The 21,529-nt window shown below is 37.9% G+C and overlaps 1 protein-coding gene across 6 annotated transcripts in view; it reads right to left on the reverse strand.

The window, feature by feature from the left end:
• The window catches only part of LOC126255530 (ran-binding protein 3), a 349,149-nt gene that overhangs the window by 290,332 nt on the left and 37,288 nt on the right, over positions 1 to 21,529 (reverse strand). For all 6 annotated transcript variants that reach the window (XM_049955406.1, XM_049955409.1, XM_049955403.1 and 3 more), the window contains one exon: positions 20,943 to 20,982. The gene's annotated coding sequence lies outside the window, so the exon portion shown is untranslated. The remainder of the gene's footprint in view (positions 1 to 20,942; positions 20,983 to 21,529) is intronic.

The raw sequence follows: 21,529 nt of genomic DNA on the forward strand, positions 1-21,529 counted from the left end.
TCAAACAGCCAACTACTTGCAACAAAATTTTGCTTTTACCAGGTATTCATGAGTACCTAAAACGACTGTGAACGAACATTAACACAGAGAAAATGGAAGAATAATCAGTTTTTATTTCTAACTGCTTCATAAGAAGACTGTACTCGCATGAAGTAACTGACAAACAAAATTAAGAGCAATAATGCTCTCACAACAAACTACTTCATTAAGAAGTTAATATTAAAACTAAATAAAATTAAAGACATCCAAACTGACACAGCTGTTAACTAACAGTAAAACTGTGCACAGAGAGGAAAGGCTTTACACTCAATATTCTTGAAGAGTCAGAAATTTCCAAACACCTTTCTTGTTCTTAATGAACATTTATAATTACATAACAAAATTTTTAATGATATAAAGCATTTCCCTCCTCTCACTTTTCATTTATTACACTGTGATCATTACATACAAAAATTTAATTAATTATACCTAATATTTGTTGTTGCACTGTCACATATAATTTTTCATTTTGCACAATACTGGCTACTGATTTTTGAGATGAACACTTATACGCTATTTAAAATATTTTTCAAAAACTAGGAAGCTAATTGTTACTAGACGGCGCAACTTGTTTTATGTCCACGTTGTGGCAACTTCAGCATGTGTGTCTACATGCCTCTTAGTCTGAGGCCACCTCCACTGACAGTTCTCTCTCGCAGGCCTTAGCGGCACATATCGTGCTATTCCATGTACTGTTACCAGCTTTATGTCAGTTTTAAAATCTACTACTTAATTCAGTATTTTGTTTGACAAGAGCACTGTTTCTATTAAATTCAGTCCTCAGTTACCACATGTGAGTACAGTCTTCTTATAATCTATTGAGAATACAATTAGTTTTCTTCTTTTTCCTTTATGTTGATGTTTATTAGTATATGGTACTACTGACAGATGACAGTGATATAAAAAAACTGACAAAGGAAGAATACATGTTTATGCCTTAAATGGTAGCACATTTTCGAAATGTGTTGATGAAGCACACCATTTCTTAAAGTAGAGTTCAGTCTTGCATCTTATAATCAATTAGGTTTTCTTTGCTGATTTAGCAGTGTGAGAATATCTTGAGATATTCCGAACAACAACCACCTTAGTAGCTTTAGTCACTGGCAAGGCATTCATCACATTACAGTGAACAAGGATTTGTTAATAAGATAACAGTAACTGTCAATCGTTCGTCTTCTGCCAGTACTGTTATTACTATTGTTTTTTTTACCCTTTTTGTTTATTTAGCCTGACTTCTTGTATATGTTACACAAGTAATTATGTTTTTGTCCTCTAACGATGTCTGCACTCTGCAAGTCCTTTGGAGCTGCATTTGTGAAGCACGTAATTAATAATTCCCAAAAAACTACTGACTATTGGAAAATTAGGTTTTACATTGTCAGTACCGATCACAGAATATTTACAAAATTTACATTACATTATAATTAAATTTAATCTTTCTAAATTTATCTGCATTTCAAAAAGTAACTCATAACCAAGCAACCATTTCAGTTACTTTAATTTACTATACTATACTTGTAGATCAAATTCTGAGAAGTAAGTGATGTGTAAAACAGATTGATGTCCATGTATACAGCTGTGTTAGTTGAAAACAATCTCAGCAAAATATTCATTCTCCTGGAGGCACCAGCCCAACAATACTATGGGAGAATCTCTGCGAAGTTCGAAAGTAATGGGAAGCCTACCATAGGTTAGAGCTTTGAGCCAGTCCGTGTCGAGAGCTCTCACAGTGCAATTGGTTGCTTACTGCCATCGAAAGATAGAGATCTAAGTTTTACAAATGGTGTATCAAATTTTTTACTTGCTTCATACAGCCATGTTTTTTCAGCTATTAAATACATATGCAGCAGCTGACATAACAATTTACATGTAGCATTAGTATGTTGATAGCCAATATCAACATACTAATGCTACAAGCCTACACAATAATTAATAATATTTTACGAGTAAAATACAACTGCAGAAAGCAATGTTAAAGCTTCATTATTTATATGAATAAGGGTAAGAAAATATGAAAGTACTCATTGTTACTGATTTTTGTTTTCTAATCAAAATGAAGTCATGGTGCTCAAGGGCTTGTATATAAATTTCTAATCTCCCAGAATTATGAATGGGCACTCTTCCATATAGATTATTAGTGAAGACTTAGACTCGCCCACAGTGTCCAAGGAATAGAGAAGCAACTGAAATCACTCAACAGAGGAAAGTCCACTGGACCTGACGGGATACCAATTCGATTCTACCAGACTACGTGAAACAACTTGCCCCCCTTCTAACAGCCGTGTACTGCAAGTCTCTAGAGGAACAGAAGGTTCCAAATGATTGACAAAGCGCACACTTAGTCCCAGTCTTCAAGAAGGGTCGTTGAGCAGATGCGCAAAACTATCTGACATCGATCTGTTGTAGAATTTTAGAACACGTTTTTTGCTCGCGTATCATGTCATTTCTGGAAATCCAGAATCTACTCTGTAGGAATCAACATGGATTCCAGAAACAGCGATTGTGAGAGACCCAACTCGCTTTATTCGTTCATGAGACCCAGAAAATATTAGATACAGGCTCCCAGGTAGATGCCATTTTCCTTGAATCCGGAAGGCATTCGATACAGTCTGCACTGTTGCCTGATAAAGTAAGAGCCTACAGAAAATCAGACCAGCTGTGTGGCTGGATTGAAGAGTTTTTAGCAAACAGTAGACAGCATGTTGTTCTCAATGGAGAGACGTCTACAGACGTTAAAGTAACCTCTGGCGTGCCACAGGGGAGTGTTATGGGACCACTGCTTTTTCACAATATATATAAATGACCTAGCAGATAGTGTCGGAAGTTCCATGCGGCTTTTCGCGGATGATGCTGTAGTATACAGAGAAGTTGCAGCATTAGAAAATTGCAGCGAAATGCAGGAAGATCTGCAGCGGATAGGCATTTGGTGCAGGGAGTGGCAACTGACCCTTATCATAGACAAATGTAATGTATTGCGAATACATAGAAAGAAGGATCCTTTATTGCATGATTATATGATAGCAGAACAAACACTGGTAGCAGTTACTTCTGTAAAATATCTGGGAGTATGCGTGCGGAACGATTTGAAGTGGAATGATCATATAAAATTAATTGTTGGTAAGGCAGGTGCCAGGTTGAGATTCATTGGGAGAGTCCTTAGAAAATGTAGTCCATCACAAAGGAGTTGGCTTACAAAACATTCGTTCGACCTACACGTGAGTATTGCTCATCAGTGTAGGATCCATACCAGGTCGGGTTGACAGAGGAGACAGAGAAGATCCAAAGAAGAGCGGCGTGTTTCGTCACAGGGTTACTTGGTAAGTGCGATAGCATTGCGGAGATGTTTAGCAAACTCAAGTGGCAGACTCTGCAAGAGAGGCGGTGTAGCTTGCTGTCCAGGTTTTGAGAGAGTGCGTTTCTGGATGAGGTATCAAATATATTGCTTCCCCTACTTATACCTCCTGAGGAGATCATGAATGTAAAATTAGAGAGATTGAAGTGCGCATAGAGGCTTTTCAGCAGTCATTCTTCCCTCGAACCATACGCAACTGGAACAGGAAAGGGAGGTAATGACAGTAGCACGTAAAGTGTCCTCAGCCATAGGATTTTCTCTCTCAAAATAAGGCGTCTGCTTGATATTAGTTGATTTCTTATGGCCAGGAATGCCCTCCTCACCTGTGCTATCATACATTTTATGTCCTCTCTGCTTTGTGTGTCGTGTTATTTTGTGTCCAAGGTATCAAAATTCTTTCACCTTGTCTACTTTGTGGCACCCAATTCTGTTGTTAAGTTTATTACTAATCTCAGTTCTATTACTCATTCTTACAATATTACTTCACTTCATTCTTTTTCCAAAGTGTGTGCTCACTAGACTATTCATTTCATTCAAGAGGTACTGCAATTCTGCCTCACTTTCACTGTTGATAGCAATGTCAGCAGGGAATTTGATCATGGTTTTTTCTGTTTTGAATCTTATCACTGACATCCTGAACCTTTCTTGTACCTCCATTATTGCTCCTTTGATGTTTAAGCTGAACAGTAGGAGCACAGACTTCAGCCCTGTCTTACACTCTCTGTAATCTGTAATCTGAAATCTTCATTCTTGGTCTTCCATTCTTATTTTTCATTCTTGATTCTTGTACATAGGTCGTATCACCCATCTCTCCCCATAGCTTATGCCTATTTTCCTCAGAGTTTCAAATCTCATATGGCACAATTTTATACTGTCAAATAATTTTCCTGCACAGACAAATCCTATGGATGTGTCTCATTTTTTCTTAAGGCTTCCTTCCAGAACTGCCTCTACGATGTCTTTACCTTTCTTATAGTCGAACTTATTGCCATATAACAGATCTTCCACTTTCTTTTCCATGCTCTGCATATTACTCATCAGCAACTTGAGTGCATGAGATGTTATGTTGATTGTGCAACAATTCTTGCACTTCTCCATCCTTTTTAGCTTTGGAATTGTGTGGATGACATTTGTTCTGCAAGTCTGAGGTGTGTCTCCAGAGGCATAGATTATAAAAAACCAACATTCACAGTCGTTTTATTGCCACATCACCCGATTATTTTAGGAATCCCAAAGGAATGTTACATATGCTTTCTGCATATATGAGTACAATCTCCCAAAGATATTAATTGAACTCTGACTCTTAATACTGGATCACTTATGTCTTCCATTATCAACTCCAATTTCTTTTTTCCTGTGCTTCTTTCTTATTTTGTTTCTCAGTGACACGTCTTCTCCCGAACACTTCTATACTTCATTCTTTTGTGGAGAAACTGACAATCTTCTGCTCCTGAAGGTTTCTCCACAGTTACCTTCCTTGTACCTATATTTGTCTTGTCAATTTGTGTAATTGCCCTTTTTAGAATTGTCCATTCCTCTTCAACTGAACTGTCTGTTGTGGTATTCATTTTTGGAGAATCTTACAGTCTTAGAAAACTTCAAATGCATCTCACTTCAGTATCTCTTCTCACACTGATTTTTTTCCCTTGATGATTCTCCCAAACCTCAGCCTAGCCTTCATTATTACTAAATTGTGATCAGCATCTCTTATCTGCTCCAATGTACACCTTACAATCCAATATCTGATTTTTGAAACACTTTCTGAGCATGATATAAAGCAGTTAGAGAAAGGCTGCAGACATGAAAAGATTCCAAGTGAATCTCCTCAACTTGAGATTTTTGAACAGTGTATTTGCTATTAGTAGCTGAAATTTGTTGCAGAACTCAATTAGACTTTCTCCTCTCTCACTACCAAGCTCATACTCGCCCGTAATTGTCTTCTAACTTTCCGCCCGCTACAACATTTCCATCACCTTTGAGTATTAGATTTTCATTGCCCTTTACATATAGCATTACATGCTCAACATCCTCAAACACATTCTCTCTCTCTCTCTCTCTCTCTCTCCATCTCCTCCTTGTGATGTTGGCATGTATATGTGAATATTGTTGTTGGTTTCTCCTGTTACAAAGTTAATTTTGGCTTCTTTTACCAAAACACAGTTTACACAACTTAAATTTACTATAAGCTAATTCCGCTGAAATTGTGACACAAACAACTGAGGGCAAGCTGGGTCACCAGCTTATGAAAAGCTCACTGTCAGTATTAAAAAAATCAAATTTCTTTATGTATGTCGTAAAAAGCCCACATAATTTCTTTTTTCATCCGTTATAAATGGCCCTTAAAAATTACATTATTTCATTAAAAAGATCTATTACTACTTCCATCTATATATATGAAAGGTTCATATATTAATCAAACAACAAAATAGTCTCCTATTTGTGTGTTGCTATTTGCCAAATAATCATTTCGATATCTGGAACCACTTATGAAATTTAATGGATTTTATGAGTAGTTCTCTTTATTGTAGTGCACACATGTGGAAGTGCATGCTCTACATAAAATACATTATCTAGAGATTTGAGATAGATATAAACAACTTCAGAAGCCTACAAGAAAATTCAGTATGTTAGCTAATTTCATACACAGCAATATAGGAGCTCCTCCTCCTTCTGCATCTCACCTCATCACCATCACCATCACCCACAACAACTCAATAACTTTACGATGTGATCTCTGAGTCAGTGTGCAACATAGAATTCTTGCAGGTTCTTCCATTTCTGCTGCCAGACAAATCCAGCTGTCTTTCTCAAGTCCATGGCCCCATCTGTCCGGTGGTCTTACCCTTGGTCTTTTTTGATAATTTGGGTTCCAATGTCGTACTTGTTTTGACTGTCTGCCTTCTTGTCTTTAGGCAATATGATCAGCCCACTGCTATTTCAAAATGTTCACTCTTTCCATTATGTCAATGATCTTTGTTTTATGTCCAATATCAACTGCTTTCTTTCTGTCTTTCTTTAAGTAGCCCAACTTTGATCTTTCCATTCCACTTTGCATTACTATTAGTTTTGTAACAATGAAATCATTTAATGTCCATGTTTCAAAGCCATAAGTTATTACCGGCAGTATACATTAGTCAAAAACTGTTTTCTTCAGCTCAGTCAAAATCTTAAACTTCAAACCTGAAGAATATCTTCCATAAGCTCACCAGCCCAATTTAATACAGCTAAATGTTTCTAGTTGTAGGTCGCTTTTCATATTTATAAGCTGACTGAGATAGTACATAACTGAAAAGGATCACAGTATGTCTATTCCCCTGCAGAGTCCAATCATCATCATCATCATCATCATCATGATCTTGGATTTATCATAGTTCATTTTCAGATCAACTTCAGGTCAGACTAACATAAATTTGCTAAACAATATTTTATGTTTTTCTACATTATTTGCAAATAGAACAATATCACCAGCAAACCTCAGTTTATTTAATCTCTTTCCCAGAACTTGGATTCCCTTTGTCTTCAAGTTCAATTTTGACACTGCTTTTTCTGCTGAAAACAGTTTTGGGGATATAGCCACCTTGTTTTATGTCCTTCTCAATAGGAAATTCATTGGCTTCATTGGTGTGACCTCGTGTGCAATAGATTTAAACTCTTAGAACTCCTCTTTCCTACTGCAAACTATTCTAATTTCAGGTGGTGGGTTAACTGGGAAGAATCACACTTACGATTAACAAAAAGATAGGAAGTTCAGCATGAAGCCGACATATGAGGCTATAAATAACAAAAGAATAAAATTTTTTATCCAATATTTTCTGTAAAATTGTTTGAGAACGAATATAGAGCATCCAGAATTTGCACGACTCACTGTTGGTGTTGATACTGATGCACAGACTGGCGGGTTAACCAGCATTTTGTATGTGCGCCTGGAGATGCATGTAACAGTACTGGACACCACAGCAAGTCGACACACTGACTAGATGCCTTCTTTGCATTACCACACAGAGGGATCATTGGTCTGTATGTCCAAGTGTGAGTTCTGCTTTCACAAAAAAGGCATACACTCACTGCCCTCAAGAGGGTGGTGGGGCTTATTCCCCTGCACCATTCCTTTCTTCTCAGACTGTTAAGTTTTCATATGTTTGCAGTCTCAGCCAACAGCCATGTTAAGCAGTGTTCACACTGCACATTGAATCGGTCCATGCTAGGCCAGACCAGAATAACAGACCCACTGTTTTGCATTTCAGTACTCACACTGGTGGCTGGGCTGCATCAGAGTGCCAGAGTGGGCAAGGTTGCAACAGCAACATTCAGAATGCTTGATATTTCCAGCAACAGCTGAGAGATGGCAGAGCTACACTTCAGCTTCTGCAGAAAATGCATGCAATCTCTCATCTGTTTTTATGAGAAGTGTTGATGTTAATCAGCCTTGCAGCACTGTATCCTTTTCATCAGCAGTTCTTGAACTGCATGAAAAACAGTTTCTTCTTGCGTTTTATGAAAGAAAGATGTTTCTTAACATTTTAGCAGGAATAAATTCTAATTATTGGCTACATAGTAAAATATTTTCTACTTGTAAGTTGTTATTTATCAGGAAGGTCTTTCAGATACCTTGAACCAATTAGGATGAATTGTTGTAGTCTATGTATGCAAGTGTGTGGTGTTGCATGCATGACAGGTGGAAGGGGAAGAGGTGTTAAGCATCCACTCCAGATAGCAATGGCTTGCAAAGTCAGGCACTAGCAGGTCGGTACTGTGTTGTTTGTGACAGATGTTCACACACTGTCCTTGACATCATGGATGTATAACAACTTGTAAATGAAATTAGGCACAACCCACCCATCTGCTATCAAGGACTGGGTGAATACCACAACTGCAATACAATTTCCAGATCACTGAATGAAGTGGCAAAGTCATGTAGTTCAGATTCAACAAATGAGTTCCGGGCTGACTTTGAATGTAATGTGGAGTTCCTTGTTATCATGATACAACCTGTTACAAAACAGTTCAGCTTCAACATTGGTTTCCTGCAGAACACAAAATATAAATGCAATCAAGTACATGATTAGCAATAGCCATGGATGTTTCCATTTCCTTTTTCAGTAGACTGTACGTATTCATCATTATATGAAATGCACATCATCAACTTTTCTTGCAGTGGAATGCACATTACTGTACAGATCATCTTTTTAGCCAAATATCTACAAGGAAAAGATATCTTGTCACATTCTCTACCAAATTGTAAGCTTTATTTCCCAAAACGACACGATAATTCAGACCAAATTCCTTGCATTTTAGTTGGTGGTAGTAGTAACAGACTTCCATTCGTAAGTTTTTTATACAACACACGCTGAACACATCTCCATCAAATTGCTTACTGTAGACTCCAACACCAACAACTACATTTCTCTCTATTAAGGATTGAAAAATCCTCAAAGCCAAGATCACAATTAAATTTTTATTCTGATTACACGTTTGGTTAGAAATGAGCCATCTTCAGATGATAAAAAATTCACACACCATTAAAATCTGGTAACATTCATACAGAACGTATAGGTAACATAACCAGTCAAGTGGAACGAAGGTCATGTAACAGGATGTATACTTCTGCGCACGCACGCACGCACGCACGCACGCACACACACACACACACACACGAATTTCCCAGATTTCCCGGTTAAAATAGCACTTTTTCCCACATGAAAATACACTTCTTCCAACGTGGAAAATACACTTTTCCATGATAACTGACAATATACTTTCCCTTGAAGCTGGAAAAATATCAATCCTATGAATGGTAAATTCATATTATGATCCACTGCATATTTTTGTATTTGTATTAAGGAAGTATAGATTCAAAACACCACATTAGTTTCCGAAGCATTGAAATTAAGATTTAAATGTGCTTTTGTAAGCCAATCATAGCTCATGTCACGTGCTCTCACCAGCCAATGATAGCAGATATCCAGAGCATAAGACACATGACGTAGTCGGCCAACAGCAACATCACTGTTAAGTAGTGGGAACACACAAATAGGAAAATTTTATGGTTTGAATAAATGTACATTAATGTAGCGACCAGAAATGTTAAGCTTTCACATATAATATTGGTCTCTTTTGCGCGTGTCACACTTTAAGGAACATCGCACAAATGTGATAGTAGAATTTTTAATAATGACATTAATGTCTGGTCTTCAGGGCTTGAAATTATTCTAAGTGGCTATTCCTCAATATGTTAAGTTTTAAATGAGAGTCAAATGCTGTGTGATTTAAGAAATTCGTTGCGCATTTGCACAAATAATATAATTCGTCTAGCGTAAAATGAAATTTACTTTGAACTAACACTTTTCAAAGCAACATTTGCAATATTTTCCCTGCAATCTGTTATAAATAGCTTCATTTCAGCAGTTGCCTGAGAGCGCCAGGAAACAGGTGTTACTGCATGTGGGCAGCTACAATGACATAGGAAGCCCAAATGGTCATACGTATACAGGGTGGTCCCGAATTCATGGTACAAACTTTAATGGTAGGTACAGGACATTGTAACAAGGATTTATTGTATAGGAATGTATAGTCGCAGGTGACGCGGTGAGGCGTAAACAGGGGAAAGAGAAATGGAGTGATCGGTTGGTGTCACTGCCGGTAGAGGGCAGTAGATGAACATGATGTATCGCAGTAGGGACAAGCGCCATTCACAATTGTGCTGCCATAGACGATGGGTGACTTTACGTATGCAGAAAAAGCAGACATGCATTACATGTACGGCCGTGCAAATGGTAACGCCAGAGCTGCGTTACGAATGTATCGCGCGGAGTATCCTAATCGACGAATGCCGGATCATAGAAGTTTTCAACGGTTACATCGTCAACTTTGTGAAACAGGTACGTTCGACGTCAACAGACATGACGCTGGTCGATTAAGAGCTGTACGCACTCCAAGACTGGAAGAACGCATCTTGAACATAGTGGCTGATAGACCCGAGTCAAGCACAAGAACTGTTGCGCGTGACGTACATGTGAGTCATCAGACTGTATGCAGAGTGTTAAATGAAAATCGCTTACACCCCTTCCATTTTCAAAAAGTACAAGCATTGAATCCGGCAGATTATCCTCTTCGCGTGAACTTCTGCCAGTGGTTGTTGCAGCAATGTGCGTTGCAGCCGGATTTCGTAGGTCATGTGCTATTTACAGATGAAGCGACATTTTCACGCGAGGGTGTCTTTAATGCGCACAATTCCCATGTGTGGGCAACAGATAATCCACATGCAACGCGTCCACATGCGTATCAACAACGTTTCGGTATTAATGTGTGGGCTGGTATTGTGAACGACTTTTTGATTGGGCCATACTTACTACCCACGCGACTCTGTGGCGAAAGCTATCTTATTTTTCTGCAAGAAGTGTTACCAGAACTGCTGCAAGATGTTCCGCTCGCCATTCGTAACCGCATGTGGTTTCAGCACGATGGAGCGCCAGCACACTTCAGCACTGCTGTACGGAATTACCTGAATGCCACGTTTGGTGCTAGATGGATTGGGCGTGGTGGACCAGTCCCTTGGCCACCCCGATCTCCTGATTTCTCTTGCCTCGATTACTTTTTATGGGGACATCTTAAGAGCCTTGTTTATGAGACTCCAGTTGACTCAGATGAGGATCTCGTTGCTCGCATATCTGTAGCTGCTGCAGGTGTGCGTGAAATACCAGGCATCTTTGAACGTGTACGCCAATCGCTGCACCGACGCTGTCAAGCATGTATCGCTCATGGTGGACGCAATTTTGAACACTTACTGTAAACATGACACTTGTCAACAACGATTTCAATAAAATCTTTCGTTTTCCTTTCGGCCGTTATTTCCCCTGTTTACGCCTCACCGCGTCACCTGGGACTATACATTCCTATACAATATATCCTTGTTACAATGTCCTGCACCTACCATTAAAGTTTGTACCATGAATTTGGGACCACCCTGTATAGTATTAAGAGATCTTACATGATGTCATAAAAGAAATAGGATACTCCAAGAGCATTAGCATTTCGTAAACCATACTAAAATGCATTATTTGGCACAAAGCGCACATTCATAAGTTCAGATTCACAATGAAGTGGGGTCCCAACCTGATATTAAACTTTTCACTGTGGTTTTCGGGATGTGTAGTAGTAGTAGTGTATTATCTCATGTTTGTTTCTTCATTATGGCATAAAGAAGATTGTATGAGTACTCCAAGCATAATACCAGTCCCGACTATTGCATATTTCGAAAGATACAAAAGAATACTCACACGAGTTATTTCAAAAGTAAAAAAACTAGAAAATGACAAAATAGTGTGCGATTCCAAGAACACAACTAAAGGAACGTGGCACATTATAAGGCAAGAAATGGGTACCAGGCCAGTAAATCACAGTAATATAGAGCTGACTATGAATAAAAATAAACTGACCCCAAACATGTTGATAGTGCTTTCAACAATTATTTCTCAAATATAGTACAGCAGTTAATAAACACACACCACGACGAACAGCCAACCAGTCACTCAGATCAAAAAATTCATTCAAACACATTATTCCTGTATCCAGAAACACCCGAGGAACTGTCAAGAATCCTAAAAGAATTACCTAACAAATATTCAGTAGGTGTTGATGAGATACCAGATGCTATTATCAAAGCTAGAGCAACACTTATTGTGGAACCACTGACAGACACAGTAAATTCATCTTTTGAGAGTGGTGTATTTCCAAATAATCCAAGAAATGCAAAAGTAACACCTTTACATAAGAAGGGTACAAAAGTGATATTGCTAATTATAGACCAGTTTCAGTTTTGTCAGACTTCAGCAAAATTATGGAAAAAATGTACCTTAGAAGATTAACAGTTTTCTTAAATAAAGAGAGCCTGATAAGTAACTTCCAACATGGGTTCAGAGCTGGAAAGCAAACTCAGTCAGCAATTTTTGCCTTCTTAAATGAAGTATTAAAAGCAGAGGATGATAAACAACATGTATCTGGGATATTTCTGGATCTAAATAAAGCCTTTGATGTAACTGATCATGGCATTCTCTTGTGTAAATTAAGTAATTATGGAATTAGAGGCCAGTCTGAAAAGTATATCCAGTCGTACCTCAGTAATAGTCAGCAGATTACAGAAATAAAACACAAAGATAGTGAAACACAAAAATTTCTAGTTTTTACAAGTGATGACCAAAAAATCAAGTATGGAGTCCCACAAGGGTCAGTTCTAGGACCTGTCCAATTTCTGCTGTATGTAAATGACTTGGCTATTAAAATACATGATGGTACCACTAATATTCTCATTAAATCACAGAATGAGGAAAATCTGCAGGAGGCTACAGTATCTGTTATGCATACCTTAACACACTGGTTCAAGACCAATAGGATCATCATAAATTCTGAAAAAACTGTGGCAGTTAACTTTCATACCACACAAAAACTCCATCCTGCAAATCCTGTTTTTCACTATTGAAGGAAAAAATGTGTTGAAGGTCAATCATACAAAATTTCTAGGTGTACATGTTCAGGCAAATCTGAAGTGGGAGGTACACCTAAACAAATAAGACACTCAATTCACTAGCATATGCTGTTAGGATCCTAACTCAAAATACAAGCTGCTCATCAGTGCTGACAATGTATCATTTCAGTATACAGTAGCTACTTATGAACAGAATAATTTTTGGGGGGAATTCCACAAATACTACAAAAACATTTAAAATACAGAAAAAGATTAACAGTGTGATAAAAAAAGCTAAATGTGAGGATTCCTGTAGACCCCTTTTTAAAACTTTGAACATATTGCCACTGCCTTGCTTGTATATATATGAAATACTAATTTTCACAAAAGGAAGCATCTTAAAAAAGGAAAGTCTCTTCAAACACAACTACGATATACACACATATGAACTAGACAGAAGATGAACCAACACAGGAACACAGTAAATACAAACTTATGCAAAAGAGGAGTGTATCATTCTGGAGCTATGTTATATAACAATATGCCTTCTTACCTAAAATGCTTACCAACATTAAATGCATTTAAAATAATTTTAAAACAATTCTTGCTTGACCACTGCTTCTATTCTTTGAGTTTATGGAACATCATAATAAGTAAACCTCATTTACCAAATTCACTAATTGTCAATTCAATTCATAATATAGTTTACATTGTGCTTATCATGTCATCTCGCTTAATAACTGCTATTAACACATGTAGAAGCAATGTAGTACACCAACCTACATTATTATGCATTTTTATTATGTCAAGAATATAGTCAAAATGACTACTGTATTGTAAACTAACTATGTTTACCACTGTCCTATCACATGTACAAACAATGTACGCAACTGATTCTTGGACCAATAAATAAATAATGTCATATAGCCAGAAGATGAAAATGTGCACTAGAAATTCAGTGAACAGTTGAAACTAGCCAATAGTGTGGAATGAAACACTTCGTTTCAAATAACTTGACTGCCTCAAGGGAAAATACTAATAAAAGCCACATTTATTTAGCACACTGACAAAAATAACTTCATTGTTCTGCAAGGCGACAGACTGCCAAAAATACGGAAATGAAATAAAATAAAAAAACTGAAACTAATACCATATGTTAGCCTTTTGTAATTATGTGAATGTATTGTAATTCACTTGATAGCTCCCAACCACAGAATCCCATTTTGTTTTCATTTGGCATGAGAAGTGTAAATGAAGAGGAAACAGCAAATTCACTACACATGAACACAGCTTACACGGAGACTAACCCCCTCCCCACTACAACTCAGACAGCTATGGGCATGTGGGAATCTGGCAGCTTGGGTGTGCCAGAAAATTTTTTCCGGATAGCATCTGGCTGCTTGTTCCAATTGCTGATACAGCTAACAGCCACACTTCAAATAGCTGGAAGCGGAAGAAGGTACTGCCCATATGCAACTCAACTGCGCAAGTGCGTGAGCAACTGCTCAAACAAACTTAATGTAAACTGTTGTGACGTCACGCTCGGCGGCAGCAGTTTATTGTTAGAAAGTATTCCATAGTCTTCATCCTAAAGCCTTTGACACAGTTTGCTGTTTATCAGGTCTTATTAGTAATTACAAAAATGTAACTGAAGACTGAAACAATGAAAAATTCCCGGAATTCTAAAAAATTCCCAAGTTTTTCCCGGTTTTCACCTGGATGAAAAAATTCCGAGTTTTTCCCGGATTTCCCAGTTCTCTCAGAGCTTATACACCCTGCATAACTAAGGCGTTATACCATTAAAGCTCAATAACTGACACACTTTACTCCGTGTTTGTATTACCTCAGAGCAGGGATCATCATGAGTACGTTATCACAACAAGGTATATGAGAATAAAATTGCAGTTGACAATCATTATAACGATCAAGAAGCACAACTACTGAACTGCATGTCATATAAACGTGTGGCCAGTATCGTGTCATGTTATCTGTTAAAGCCTTGTTCGGTCAGTTAATCTTAAAAATGTACTGATGAATATAATTTTGTTATAAATACATTAACATCTTTAGTCCTTTTACATTTTATTAGAATATTAAGATTCTACAAAAGTAAAATAGCTGACTGCTAATGCCACCAAGTGATGATCACCTCTAGTAGCTTATCGATCACATTGGCCGCCAGTCCCCTTTTCACTGCAGTGCTGGCCACAAACATTGAGGACAAAGTGCATTTCAAATGTTTTTGTCGATCATTGTAATGGTCATCATCTGCAATGTTATTCTCATATACCACATTGTAATAACATACTCATGATGATCTCTGCTACAATATAATGCAAATACTGATTAATTTATATTGTGTCAGTTTCTAAGCTTTAAAGGCCTAATGCCTTAGTTCTATGACTTTTGTTCTACTTGATTGGTTATCAATGATGTAAAGTCATTTTGATTATATGTTCTGTATGGATGTTAACAGTTACAAAAAATTATGATAGATAAATTGACTCCAACACTGACGATGTCAACAAATCTGGTAAAAAAACTGTTGTTGTCATCAGCAACTGTTTGTAATGCAATATAATAATATTGCCTGTAAATATAGAAAATGCTGCAAGAATTTTTAAGACACTGGACATGTATGTGCTTTCTATCTTTACATGATACACACTTTGGGAAACTGCACAATGCTGCCATTTTACTGATAATGTATTTAAATCAAGAAACAGTCAGCACTGGTAAAAGAACGAGAGCAAGTGATTTCCATATGGTCACCAAAACTTCTTTCACCAGCAATGATTCAATCAACACTCCTATTCAAAATGATGATGCCAGTGCGCAATAAGATATCCTAGTACTCAGATAATTCAGAAGGAAACTTGTTAAATTTGCTACTCGAACATAGTGAAGTGCAAGGTATTTTCAGTTTGGTTAGTATAATAGATGTTTACTCAGCTCATTTACTTGCATATTTCTATAGCAGTAGGAAGTTAAAGGGTCATATTTTCTAACACACTTTTATTATTCTTTCAGTTAGAACAGCAACATCGAACTAGAAACATCTTAGAGACAGTTACAAATATGAACTTAGAAGTTTTGGCAAGCAAAATCAGTTGATCTAGGGAAAAGTCCGATGAAATGTGATTCTACTTGGGCTTAGCTTCACAGTACGAACTTCTTACAAGATATTTTAATTGTAACAATTATGTACACCTTATGTATTATCTTAGAAGATAGGTTAGTAAAAGCCAAATCTACATTTATACCATTTGTAAACTTAGAGAGAGCTTTTGACAATGTTGACTGAAATGCTCTTTAAAATCTGAAGGTAGCTGGAGTAAAATAAAGGGAGTGCAAGATTATGTACAAGGAGCAGTCAAATTAAAACAAGACAGATAGAAAAAAGTAAACTGTTTACTATTTCAAAAGTAATCACTGTAAGTGTTAATATATTTATCCAATGGTGAGACAAGATGGACAATGCCTTCATGGAAAATGTTAGCAGTTGCCTGCCGATCCATGACTGCACCAGGGCATGCATCTCTCCATCCGAAGCAAATTGATGGCCATGAAAGCCTTTCTTCAGGGCTGCAAAAATATGGAAATCACATTGGGACAGAGCAGAAGGATATGTAAGGGCTTCCCAGCAGAACTTCTGCAGCATACTCTAAACATCCTTGGCAACATGCAGGGTGGATATTATCCTGCAACAGAATGCTGCCATCTGTCAACACTCCTCGAAATTTGGACTTGATGGAGTGCTTCAATTTTTGCAAAGTGTCCACATTATTCCGTTGCGGGTTAATCGTGACACCATATTCCTGAAAATAAATGAGCTGCAGGTCCTTGCAGTCAAAGAAAAAGGTCATCATGACTTTCCTGAAGATGGTGTGCCTTTAGATTTGAATACACTGTGGAAGTTTCGCTGGAAAGCCCATTCATCCTCCATACAATCTTCATCTCTCCCCACATGATTTCCAAATTTTTGGAGCCCTGAAGAAAAACATGAGGTTTTGAATTGGCAAGATGGAACCATTCATTACCATTCATCAACATTTGTGAATGTGATACCTTCAGCTGAAGCCAGATCTGTGTGTAGGATGGTATCATTAGATGGACACACAGTCCCTATCTTTCCATCAGACACTTTGATTGAAATGGTGCACAAATATTTATGAACCTCATTGTGCCTGTACATTATATGATTTTACATCAAAAATTCTTGAGGGTGACAACTTTCAACAGCAAACAATTCAGCACAAGGAATGGCTATCTTAATTTACTGACCTGAATCCCACTGACACACACACACACACACACACACACACACACACACACACATACATACAAAATCAAAAACTGTTTACGTTACTGAAAGAAAACAAAATCAAAATATGACAACAACAAAAAATTAAAATTCCCAGTTACACTGATATATGTATGCATTTATAAACAGAGCTGCATTAGTACCATACAACGTGTTTAATAATTAACTTTTCAATACTAAATTAAAAACAAGTTCAGTTATTGTTAGTATTAGTGACTCCTTTGGCCTGGCTTACAGACAAATGTCTTCCAAGGAGGGTTTAATATTAGAAATAAACACTCAAGAGTTCCCTAACGATGTTTTGCTGAGTTCTGTACTTGCAAAGCAGCCAATGGTAATAGCACACAGAATGCTCATTTTCAGTGCAGAAAACTCATCAATCCACCCTGCCCAAAATTGAAAGAGTGATTTCATTCTAAACTGTCTTTTGATTTGTCATTTGTGTGAATTCTATGGAGACTACTATTTTAGTAATTGAGAGACATTCGGGATGATTGGAAGACAGAGCTACAGGGGGCCATCAACTGAGGTTCTGTCAACGTAGGAGGTTGGTTTATGAAACTGTAATAAATTTACTTACTCTTGGTGGTTTGAAGTTTTGGCATCAAAATACTCATTGTTATCGTATGAAGAAAGAGAGCGGGGGTGAGGGGCGGGGAGGAGTGAGTGTGTGTGTGTGTGTGTGGGGGGGGGGGGTATGACTGAAAACTGTGCACGGCATTGTGAAAGAAGTGTAAACATCAGAGTTTACTTAGGACCTGAAAGTAATGCAGACAGGAAAAGCAGTCGGACTTAACGGAGATAACCCGAAGAATTTCAGACAAATATCCCTACTATGTACCAGCTACAAATTATTCCAGAGAATATTACTTACTAGATTAACTCCTTGCATCAAAGCCGACCTTCCTACATACTAAGTTGATTTTCGAACGTGTACAAAGTGTTGGGCTCGAGAACTGTTCCCCACAATCTACACTTAGAAAGGCTTCCAAAACACAATGAAAACTGGCGTGGTTCAAAATGAGCTCACATCAGCTTACAATACAATACGGATTGAGAGGCAACTGCTTAAGCTAACTACAGTCATCCAATGCTAACAGATTTGCACCTTATACAAAAACATGTTAATAGATATGGAAATCAAGGTTTCACTTCATGGCATGAACAGCACAAACATGGCTGCAAATAATGGCCTGCCACAGGGTTTGGCACTAGCACCCCATAAGATGGTACTATTGCAATGAGACTCCCCTAAATTGAATGTTTTTTTTGTGGCACTTCCTGGTGGAAATGTTATGGGCATTTCTTTCTCAGGGAAGCAGCTGCAATTGGTGTTTCTTGATTCACTAGAAATATGGCTCTTTCCTCATATAGAAGCAGCTGAATGACAGAACTTTATTTGGTGGTAAGATGATGTGTGCCTCAATGGCATAAATCAGTATGCAATTCGTTAAACGATGTTGTACACGACTAATGGACTGACTGCAAGGGTCTAGATGACAGAGCTTGTTTCACATGGCCTCCACATTCACCCGATCTCACACATGCAATTTCTACCCTTGGGGATCCACAAAGAATTACGTGTTCGTGTCTCCACCACCAGCTGATCTACCAGACTTAAGAAACGGGAGGAGGAGGAGGAGGAGGAGGAGGAGGATTGGGTTTAACATCCCGGCGACATCGAAGTCATTGAAATGAAATGATTGTATGGCATTGTTGGCCAAGAGGCCCCATGCGGGGGAGTTCAGTCACCATATTGCAAGTCCTTTTTAGTTGACGCCACTTTGGCGACTTGTGGATCAATGATGATGAAAACAATGATGGACACACAACACCCAGTCACCTGCCAGGAATCGAACCTGGGCCCCCTTTGTGGTAGGTGGAAACGGTACCGCTATGCTATGGAGGCGGACATCGAAGTCATTAGCGATGGAGCACACACAGGGAAGGAAATCGGCCATGTACTTCCAAAGGAACCATCCCAGCATTTGCCTGCAGTGGTAGGTGGAAACGTTACCGCTACACTATGGAGGCGGACATCGAAGTCATTAGCGATGGAGCACACACGGGGAAGGAAATCGGCCATGTACTTCCAAAGGAACCATCCCAGCAGTGATTTTAGGGAAATCATGGAAAACCTAAATCTGGATGGCTGGGCACGGGCTTGAAGTGTCATCCTTCCAAAAGCGAGTCCAGTGTGCTGAACATGGCGTCACCTTGCTCCGTTAAGAAACAGGATTGAAGCAGTTGTTGCAACAGTTACTCCAGACACACTGATCAACATTTGGGAAGCACACTTCTATCAATCCAATCTGTGCCCTGTGATAATGCTGCTCACACTGAAGAATTATAGGAAAAGCAATTTGAATTTCTATTTCATTTTTAGTAGTATTTATAATTTTAAGTTCAATGTAATAAAAGCTACAAAGCCTTAAAATCTCATATTCATTTGAGAGAGACAGTATATAAATATGTGCTGAGATAGGACAGTGTCTCGAAATATCATACTAGAATTTTGTTACCTGCTGTTATGCTCATCTGACAATATAATGCTTTCAGTTTCTGTGTGGCTGCAGAGAGGTAATCAATATGTAAAACAAGTTAGACACTGATACAGAATATAACAGTGCCTTTTGAAACGTTGGCAAGAGGTTGCCCAGTAAAACAGAAAAATTCTTCAGAAACAATTAACCATTAACAACTAAATGAGAAAAATTAGTGATGCTGCCACACATGCAAACATAAGATACGGACATATGATATGTGTAACCTCTGGCAAGGGCACCTACAGTAAGTGTATTGTTGATATTGCCAGCTGGTCATGTGAATTTCCACAGTGGACAAATATGAGGCTGCCCGGTACCAGCCTGTTCAGCTGGTGCCATCCTAATCACCTCTGTCTGTGTACTCTGACCACAGCAACAGTTTACTGGGTGCACAGTGTTACGAATTATGAATGTGTGATTTTCAACACTGCTAGGCTTAAGGGAACTCTGACTATTAAACACCTGCTTGCCAACAAAGTAGTGCTTGAACTTCATTCAGCTTAATCAGCCATCATCTCATATTAACTTCTATTGTGACTCACATGAATGTTCTGCCAGTACTGTTTGGTTTATGGATTAACATACTATTTTAATTTGTTATTATGGAAGGACTTCTGTTCAATAAATGTTGTTGGCTATAAGTGATTGAAAACATCTCCTCTATACTACACACAAATAAAACTGAATTGAGAATGAAATGTTAAACACAACTAAAGGTAGTTGATGTGTACATTCAAACTCTGTGATGGAATCTTATTTAATTCTGCTCCCCCCCTCCATTACTCCAGCAGCGCACAAATTCTATTGGAGGCAGGAATTAGTGCTCATGTTTCGATCCTGCACACAATATCATTATGTCACCAGTGTTCCAGACCAATTTTTTTCTGTACATTCAGTATTCCCACATGCAGATTTTTTTCTATTCTAACTGTGGTATTACAAAATATTCTTTATATTTAGTGTGTAGAACAACTTTGTACAAAATACTCTGGCACACAAATCCTCTAAATTGCAACCTACATGAGTAGAACACTGGCAAGTATAATGAGTCAGATGTTCCTTCCAATTGATCTGTAGAGATTAGCATGCAGTGTCAGTATTCTGTTAGTTGTTCAAAATTTCAGCTGCTCTATATTAGAGTTTTCAGATCATATCTATAAGAAAACACACACAAGTAGAGTAATTCTAATTTTTTTTTTTTAATGCATACTGTCATCTTACCTCTTTCCCTTCTATCTTCTTTTATGTGGTGCATTTGTGTCTGTAACATAAATAAGGTATCATGAGAATTACATATACACCTAATGCAATAAATAAAACACATAATTCTTACACTTTAAAGACAGTAAAATGAAATGAAATTAGTCATTTATAAATTATTATTTACGAAAAGCATGAATGTTTAAAATTGATTTTAAAGCACTACAATAAAATGGCTCGAGTGCCACAATGATGAAGCCATTTACAGAAGCTCTCCATGGTTGAGTGGTGCACCACAGTGAAAATTAGCAGTTTTCTCATCACACAAACAAAATGAGGCTGACCATGGAATATGCTGGAGAAGGAAGCAGTCGTGGTGCCTGCTATTCTTCAAAAAAGTTTGCGCATTCCTCACTTTATGGAGCCGGCTTAATCCTGCTGAAATATGGGTGTGGAGTTGCGTGAAGGAAGGGCAATGCAGCCTAAAACTACCTAGCACTGTGTTTCCTGTTGCAATTGGTCTAAATACAGAGGATCACAAGTGCATATTGTATACCATGGTGACACAAACTATCAATGAGTTTGCAATCCCACTCAACACTTCAAGG

This window comes from Schistocerca nitens, chromosome 1, assembly GCF_023898315.1.
Source record: "Schistocerca nitens isolate TAMUIC-IGC-003100 chromosome 1, iqSchNite1.1, whole genome shotgun sequence".
NCBI lineage: Eukaryota > Metazoa > Arthropoda > Insecta > Orthoptera > Acrididae > Schistocerca > Schistocerca nitens.